Source organism: Heptranchias perlo, chromosome 10 (genome assembly GCF_035084215.1).
Source record: "Heptranchias perlo isolate sHepPer1 chromosome 10, sHepPer1.hap1, whole genome shotgun sequence".
In the NCBI taxonomy this organism is placed as follows: domain Eukaryota; kingdom Metazoa; phylum Chordata; class Chondrichthyes; order Hexanchiformes; family Hexanchidae; genus Heptranchias; species Heptranchias perlo.
Genome location: NC_090334.1, coordinates 57404527 through 57413857, shown reverse-complemented (window position 1 = coordinate 57413857; position 9331 = coordinate 57404527). Strand labels below are relative to the sequence as shown.

At 42.6% G+C, this 9331-nt stretch overlaps 1 long non-coding RNA gene across 1 annotated transcript; it reads right to left on the bottom strand.

Moving 5' to 3' along the window:
• Positions 1 to 1108: 1108 nt before the first annotated feature.
• LOC137326161 (uncharacterized) lies at positions 1109 to 8289 on the bottom strand. The gene is made up of 3 exons (XR_010964127.1): positions 8073 to 8289; positions 7497 to 7599; positions 1109 to 5242 (listed from the first exon to the last, which is right to left on the bottom strand). It is a non-coding gene; the product is annotated as an uncharacterized lncRNA (long non-coding RNA).
• Between the last annotated feature and the right edge of the window lie 1042 nt (positions 8290 to 9331).

Below are 9331 nucleotides of genomic sequence, written 5' to 3'. Positions count from 1 at the left end.
TGCCATGGATCTTTTACATCCACCTGAGAAGGCAGATGGGTTTAACGTCTCCTCTGAAAAACTGCACCTCCGACAGTGCAGCACACCCTCAGTACTCCATTGAGGTGTCAGCCTAGATTATGTGCTCATTAAGCAACTAGAGGAGATGTACTGGCTGCTTGGGAATAGGTAGAGTAGAACCAAGCTAGGGCAGTTGCTCACAATTGATGTTTAAAGTGATAACTGGGGTGAGAAGAGGGATACGAAGTTTGAGGAAGTGGTTTGTCATTGAGAAGAGTAGACTAGGGTTGTTCGTAGGGCTAGAATAATCCTGGAATAGTATTAACGTTTGGATGAAGAAAGGGAGGAGCAATACTGTTTTAAATGATTGAGCTAGAACTAGACCGATTTACATTTGTATGATGAGATAACTGGCGATTATTGGCGATCATTATTAACTCTTTAATTTACCGCTTATTGCATTTTGACAATTTTTGGTTTGTTAATGACACATTTTGTCATTGGTATGATGGCAGTACTATTGAACAATAGAATTCCAGATAATGATCTGGTTTCATATTTTAAGATAATAGGAAGCATATTTCTTATGCAGCAATTAAAGCATCAGTTACGAACCACTTAACCTTTAAATGACATTTGCAACACACAAGATATATTTAATGCCCATTGATGCCACTGACATTGCCACCAGTAATGTCGACGCACAAAGTACATGTCTAGAACTTGACACTTGGCATCTCATTAAGAAGATTGCTGTAGAGCTGCTATTTCTTTATGTGATATATAGAGCACATAAATGTTGAACAGCTAGATGTTCTGTATAAGAATTCTGAAATAAAGCAATGAGATGATCTGATGTTATCTAAGGTGCTAGTGTCTGTAGATTTCAACAAATGTTATTATTTCTGCTCTTTATCGCTAATTGTTTTGCATTGGCCTTTAGGTCTCCTCTTAATGTGCCCTCTTAAAAAAAATTCAATCCTATCTTGTTGCCAGCTATTTTATAATGTACGTTTCAAAAACATGGCCTTGTTGCGAAATAACTGCAAAGATCCATTCAAAAGTCCATTGTTTTGCCAAAGCTTGAATTTAATAACAATTTGATTTGTGAATGTTTTTGTCTGTGTACTGTACAAGTTACATTGGGCCAACATTAAATGAGCTGCATGTATCGACAAAGAATATCCATTATTCTAAATTGATTGATGTCTAGTAACTAAATAATAAATATACATAAGGGAGAGAACACAACACTTCCACTGGCCAGACTTTCATCTCGAATACTTTTCTTGATTAATGACTTAGATTTGGGTGTACACGGCACAATTTCAAAATTTGCAGATGACACAAAACTTGGAAGTGTAGTGAACAGTGAGGAGGATAGTGATAGATTTGAAGAGGATATAGACAGGCTGGTGTCATGGGCGGACACGTAGCAGATAAAATTTAACGCAGAAAAATGTGAAGTGATATATATCGGTAGGAAGAACGAGGAGAGGCAATATAAACTAGAGGGCACAACTTTAAAAGGGGTACAGGAACAGAGAGATCTGGGGGTATATGTGCACAAATCGTTGAAGGTGGCAGGGCAGGTTGAGAAAGCAGTTAAAAAAGCATACGGGGTCCTGGGCCTTATAAATAGAGGCAGAGAGTACAAAAGTATGGAAGTCATGATGAACTTTACAAAACACTGGTCTGGCCACAACTGGAGTATTGTGTCCAGTTCTGGGCACTGCAATTTAGGAAAGACGTGAAGGCCTTAGAGAGGGTGCACAAGAGATTTTTTAGAATGATTCCAGGGATGATGGACTTTAGTTATGTGGATAGACTGGAGAAGTTGAGGTTGTTCTCCTTGGAACAGAGAGGTTTGCGAGGAGATTTGATAGAGGTATTCAAAATCATGAAGGGTCGAGACAGAGTAGATAGAGAGAAACTGTTCCCATTGGTGGAAGGGTCAAGAACCAGAGGACATAGATTTAAGGTGATTGGCAAAAGAACCAAAGGTGACATGAGGAAAAACTTTTTTACACAGTGGAGTGGTTAGGATCTGGAATGCACTGCCTGAGGGGGTGTGGAGGCAAATTTAATTATGGCCTTCAAAAGGGAACTGGATAAGTAATTGAAAGGAAAAAAATTGCAGGGCTAGGGGATAGGGCAGGGGAGTGGGACTAGCTGGATTGCTCTTACATAGAATTCGATGGGCCAAATGGCCTCCTTCTGTGCTGTAACCTTTCTATGATTCTATGATTCTCTAATATGCAAGCACTATTTTGCTTTTACTAGAGTTTGCAAAACAGAGATGTGGTGTAGTTTTATGCAGCCATCTCCTAGTTGTACTAAAGATATAACAGTAATTAAATTAAGCATTGTCAAATATTACGTTCTCAAATTATGTGGCCACACCATAAAATGAAATATTATGTTTGTGGTGAAAATTTAACAGCTTTCAACATGGTTTCCAGTGTTTATGAGACTACAGGGGGAATTAAAACTCCCTCCACCTGACAGAAACTGGACGGAGCGAGAATAAAAACCCGTGTCCTGCATTTCCTGCTTGTTTCCCGTCCCGAGGCCATTTCACCGCTGCTATTTTCTTGGATGAGTGAGGTGCCTGCCTCCTAAAGATATGCAAATCGGGGTCCTATCATTTACATCGGACCCTGATGCAATTTTAACAGCCAACTGAGCAGAACGTAAAACTTGGCAGACACCCAGTGGTGTCCCTATCAGGTAACTTTGAGGGACCAGGAGGAGCCACCCATAAACTCTACCGATCCTCCCCCCTCAACTCTACAACTTACCCGATCACCTGGCTGGCTGCCCTTAGTATGCCCTATCTTTGTAGGCCCAAAGTCGACGAGCTGCCTTTGGATGACCTTTACGGGCGAGCAGCTGGCCAGTGGGATGTTAATGAGGCCCAGCCATTAAAATGGACTGGGCCTCCCACTGTTAGCAACCCGACGGCTTCCCACCTGGGAGTTAAAATTCTCCCTTATATATTTTTACAATCTCTTAAATGGTATTTTGCCTCTTCAGGGAAGATTACATTCCTACTTTTCCAGTTGTCATGATTTGTTAAAGCTGAACAATTCACTCGAGTGCCTTTCAGGAAAGCACAGAAAGACTGAAAATGACTAAAGGAGCATTAGTTGAGTAAGACTGCAATGGATTTATCTCAATAATATCAGAACTTTGCAGTGTGATGTATCAGAATTCACAATAGTTACAAAGCACGTTCCCGAGTGGTAAAAGTCTGTTAGAATGCCACAAGTGCAGGTTGAAATTTGCTGTGGGGGAGATGAATATGTATATTCTTGTTTAGACACTATTGTTAAAATACTGTGTAATAAAGTGCAGCTTTTGGAAAGTCCCTTGTAGGAAACGCACTAAATGCCATTTAATTTAACTCAGTTGTGTACTTTTCAGTATAGGGACATATGCCCTAACATATGTTGGCTGAAGACCTGCAGCCCATTTCCACCAGCACTGTCTGTACCAGTCCAGGTCTCCACTGCCTTAAACTTCTTTGTATCTGGATGCGTTCCCACATTAGCCAGTCAGCAACTGCATCAAGAAGGTCAATAAAGCTCTCTGCAAGAGGGTCTGCACAATCTCTACCCCAACAGAACCAGGGAAGTAAAAAGAGAGAGAGCGATCCAGTTCGATAGGTTTACTGGCTTCCTTCCCATAGGTGCAGGGAGCAATGGATGGAACTGCTGTGCTACTCAAAGCTCCCAATGGAAAGCCCCTCTATTTTATGATCAGAAAAGGTTTCCAATTCATCAATGTGCAGCTAGTGTGCGATGGTAATCACCTGATCCTACATGTCAATGCTAGATACCCGGGGAGCTGCCATGACTCTTGCATCACGCAATAATCTACCATTCCAGCCCTCATGATTCAAGGTCTCATATCGTTGGTGACCTTCACTTATGGCTGATAACTCCACTGAGGCTTCCATGGAGAGATGGGGAGAACAGATATAACAAGGCCCACGCAAGAAACAAGAAGTGTCATAGAGTAGACAATAGACATTCTGAATTCTGATTGTAGGTGCCTGGATAAATCCAACGGAGCAATGCAGTACAGCCCAACCAGAGTCTCCAGAACCACTGTAGCATGTTGCATGCTTCATAGCATTTCCATGAAGAAAGGTTTGCTGTTTCCAGAACCTTAAGGCAATGATGACGATGACAAGAGGGAGGAAGCACCTGCAGCCCCACAGCACGAGGAGGGTGTGCAGCAAGGAGAGGAAGTGGAACAGGGGTGACGCCTGCCAGCTGCCAGAGTGAGGAGAGCATAACTGACAGCAGTGACTGGGATGGTTCCCCTGGAGCCTTTGAAACCTGCGGTGACCCTCATCTCAGGAAAGCAGCTATCCCAGAATGATCAGCTTCCAACAGCCTTTCTCTTGCAGTGGCAAGGAATGCCAAACCCATGTCTGAATCTCCCTCGTGAGAAGGCATTGGACAGGGCTTTAAGAATACAGACATTGCCACCCTCCAGATGGACATCAACACCCATGCTCAATCTTTGCAGCCCACTGATGCAGAGCACAGGCTCAGAGGTGCTACTGATGAGTGTCATCACAGACCGAATAATCCCAATCAGCTTTTGCAAGCCCTGTGATATTGTCTTGCTGAAAGCATCTATGGAAGCAGTGGTGGGCGCCTCTCCAAAGCTTTTTAAAAGCTTTTCCTGGTATTTTAATGCCACAGAAATCTCCTGGGATGTGACTGTCTCCTGGGTGGTCTGCTGGTCATGACATACTTCCTGAAATGTGTTGCAGATGTGGCTGGTGGACTCCTCTCATGTATCCATATTCATATTCATCTCAACCACATGTGTGAAAACCAACTCCATTGCTTTCACAAGAGATCTATGCTCCCAAATCATTGCTCTTTTGAAGACTGGATCCCTGAGATCTGGACTCCTTGGTCTTCAGTCGAGAGCAGTCATCTTTTCCTCTTCCATTGAAGATTGTGGATCTTCCTCTCTTCCACTCCCAGGTCCTCATTCTCTCTAGTGCCCAGTGCTTCAGCTGGTGGCAACTCTTCTGACTCACAGTAATTCCACGTGAGTGGGTGTCTCTGTGATGGTGCTTGTGCAAGCAAAATGGCACGATGGATTTGGTGAGGAAGTGACAAGATGGCAGATCCAGGAATGGTGGCAAATGTTTTTTCTGGATAGTGCCTGGGTGGTCACTAAAACGGCCAGCCTCTTCCTGCAACTCCCCTCATGCCTTCAAAAACAGCAGAGAAACAAGAAGAACCGTTGAGGTTTTAACTGCCAAATAAATTAATTAAACAGTCGATCAACAAGCAAATAAATATTCGGGGTTCTATTGGAATCCTGCTGTAACTGCGACGGGAGACTAGCAGAAGCCCCAAGAAACCAGGGGAGACCCAGTTAAGTTAGGTCCCCACCATTTCTGGGAGTTTCTTGATTGCCTGGAAATGAATGGAATTTCTATCCACTCTTTACAAGGCAAACAAAGGTCCGGGAGTGCGAAGTCAGGGGTGGAGACTCCCTAAGCCAGAGTTCCCACTCTCGCGGCTCTGGGGATCTGACATAGTATTGGTATGAGGAATACAGGCCTCTAACTAGGGTGCATGTGGGCCTCATCATGTGGTTCAGGCCAGACACAAGGCCTGGATTCCCAAAGAAGCAAAACAGTTTAAAAAAAGCACAGTTTTTGTTGGAAGCCAATCGGAGCATTACCAGGGTAAGGGGGTGCCTGAGCTCCTCTCCATCCCACGGGTGGAGAGTCAGCCAAATTCCAGCTGGCATGGGGCAAGCAGGATGCCAAAGATGTCCTGCAAGTGATGATTGTACCTGCCTGCCCCATGCAAATAAGGTGCCCTACCACTGACTCCGCAAAATCCGGGTGGGTGGGTTGGGGTGGGGGGAGGGGGATGGGGGCGTCAGTGTCGGAAAACACCAGCGGGCGTGATTCTGGTGCAACCATTGGGTTTTCTATGGAATTTTGATGTCATAAATATGTGTATATATATTTGCAGGTGTTAGACCGTATCATCAAAATAAGAAAATAGAAATGGGTGCAATTTTGATACTAACCTCAATTTTATAATTGTCTTCTATATACAGTCTACTCTTCTAAATTCAAATGGACCTAAATTCGTTAGCGCTCCAAATTGGGCACAATTCCAGTGGCACGCATAGGCGATGTGCTGGAACAGAGAGGCCCGAGGACTAAATTCATTCTCGGGTCGCATTGTAATAATTCGGGGAAGTTGTGGGCATCAATTAGGAGCTCCGATGAACTCGCCTGTCGGGATCTTAGCAATGTAGGCCCGCACTGAAGCCCACAGATAATTATGGGGGTCAAAGGCAATCGGGGTTGGGTGTGTGGAGGGGGGAGGTTGGGCTGGCAGCAGCCCGCAGTTGTTTTGTGGAGCCAGGAGGAGCACTCCTGCTCATTCCAACTCTACAAATACCACGTTCCTAGAAGTTTTGGGGCATTTTTTGAGCAGCCTTGGTTTGGCTGTGCAAGGCCTGGAAATACCAGTCAGAGCTAGCATATCGCAAGCTCCGACTAAGGCAAACAAATTTAACAATCCGGGCAGAAATGGGTGCAGGAGCCTCATTTCAATATTGAAATCAGGCCTGCACTCATTTCAGGTGGTTGCTAGGGCCGTCTAAAAAAAGACCGTGACCAATTTAACAGTGACCTAAAAGTCTGCACCATTTGGGCCCGGGCCTCTGCCCTGCTAAATTGGTTATCGTTGCACCTGTTTTAGGCACATAAAACAGGCGCAATGATGTTAAATTTAGACTCCAAAGTTTCTCAACTCAAATGATCCAATATTTCAATTTTTATGCACCATATGGCCAAAATTCCTGTTCCCTGTGGTCAGCTTGAGGGCGGGTAAGTAACCCAAGTGATTTTAACTGCCCAACTGCCTGGTTTCCACCATTAAAATTATCCCCAATGTCTCCTTTCCATTTACGGTGGCTTTACTTCAAATCATGTAGCAGGTGCATTATATTTCCAATCTATCACTTGATCTGCTTGGTCATTTCCTATAAAAATTGCAGGAAATGTGCATCAACCGTTTATATCAGTTTAATATGAAATTCCTACTTTACAGCCCAGGTCAACTCAGTTATGAAAAGATGGATGTCTTCACTCCAAACTGCAAGTGATGTTAACAATGCCACATCATTTAGATGTAAACGTCTTTGACAAATCAGCTGTAAATTTTTAATAAATACAAATTTACAGCAGTATTATAAACAAAATTTAAAGATGAAAGCTATGTAGATCCCATGTGTTTACCTTTGAAGTTAGTTAATTGAGAGGAAAGAGACACTTTGCTTGACATCCTGACTTCTGGCTGCATCAGCAGTAATTAAGATAGAGTTCTTCCCATTTTTTCCCTTGATTATTTGTTGAGAATCAGTATTATAATTTATTACACAACACTTTAAATGTAAAATTTGGATTGCTAAACAATTAGATATTGATTACAAACCAGAGAAGGAGGATTTTCCATTTCTTTTGATATTGATCTGTAAGAATTCTGGGAATTCCACCTTTTCCCTGAGGATCTAAAACTTTGGCCTTTGACGAAAATCCTAAGATGGAAGGATAGGCGAGAGGTCACCAGACGAATCAACAACACACACAGTGGAATGTGAAGGAATTACTGCTTCAGACATGTCTCTGTTTTAATGCAAAACCTACAGCAGGTGGTCAATGATCAGCACTAATTCGAGAGGCAGTAGGCCATTGAGAGAGGCAACTGCTCCAGACATGGCGGGGCCATGCCTCGGTTCTGATGCAAAACCAATCGACACCTAGGACGTGGGATGAAAAGGGAGCCTTGTGTGGCAATGCTCGATGATCGGAATGAATTCGAAGAACAATGGCCCATCGAGCGAAGCAATTGCAACATGATGAGAGACCATCAAAAGCCATCAAGGACTCTTAAGGACTTTGTAAGAACTGTTTAAACAGACATGGAAGTGCCTCATTTAATGACGAAAACTATTATAAGAGAGGGGTATATAAATGGAAGCTCGAAACCCCTCTCTCTCTTGCCTCTTACCTCTTATCTCTTTTCCAGCTCTCTCTCTCTTTCTCTTTCTCCCTCTTAAATCCTGCTCGCTATTTTTTTTTCACCCGATCTCTCCAGGGAGGAGAGCAGCTTCCAGCGAAACCAACAAACCCTACGTGAGAGAACCGGTCAGCCAGACCTGCAAGTGCAAAAGATTGGTGAGACTCGACCATACGTGTGTGTGTGTGTGTGATAGGTGTCTCCAGGGTCCCCACCAACCTCTTAGTTTAGCGGGATAAAGTATTGTAGTGGGTGTGTGTAACTCAATGTACTGTGTAGGACCGTTTTTATTGTTATATTCATTGTGTTGACGGTATAATAAAACCAACATTCCAATTCAATTCAAACACCGAGTTTGTGTGTTCTCTGTGCTATTCGGCTACGTGATCCATCATCGGGTGCGTTAGCATAAGTCCCGTTTTCCTGAACCCCCGATCCATGAGGTATAAGTGTTCCTTGGCTAGACCGAGGACCAGATATCTGCACCGATCAATAGGGTGAGAACAACCCCAAACACCCTACAGATCCCATTCTTACTATTCAGGTGGCAAGAAAGGAAATTCATCACCAATATTACTCATACCTACTTTTGGTAAACTTAGTTCAGAGAGAAAATAGAGCCCTAAGTGTTGACAGAGATGATGATAAGCAACATGTGAGACGAAAGTAAATTTCAAATATAAAATAAACATAAGGTTTCACAAGACAATAAAAGAGTTTGCATTGATCAAATTAGACAACCTGTCAAACAATCACTTGTTCGTAGAATTTCAATTATTCTCAACAGGACTACTTGCAACCACTTCTACTCTAAATTTTCAAGGATCAGTGAAAGGTGTTTAGTCACTATGAGCTGTAAGCTACTAATGATGACAGCAATACGAATGGCAGGAGGTGAATAATTAAACATGGGAGAAGTAAAACTTTTAGCAATTAATTTTAAAGCTTGTTGTAATATAACTGATGAAAATATAATCAAAACATGAATTTCCAATGTGATTTACCTCCCTGTGATTTTCATGAAGTTGCTGCATTTGCATTAATTGTTCATTAAACTTGCCACAGGAAGTTAAGTTTAGTAATTAACAGCTTAAGTACCCTTTTAACAACATGATCATTTTTAATGACTGTTAATCAACCTCTCTTGCTCATTAAGTAAACAATTATAAGAGTGGGGTCTCATGCCTTCAGGTTGTGAATTGTTTAAGGAGATTTTAAAAATGACAAATTTCAATGTTTTGCATTTTTTT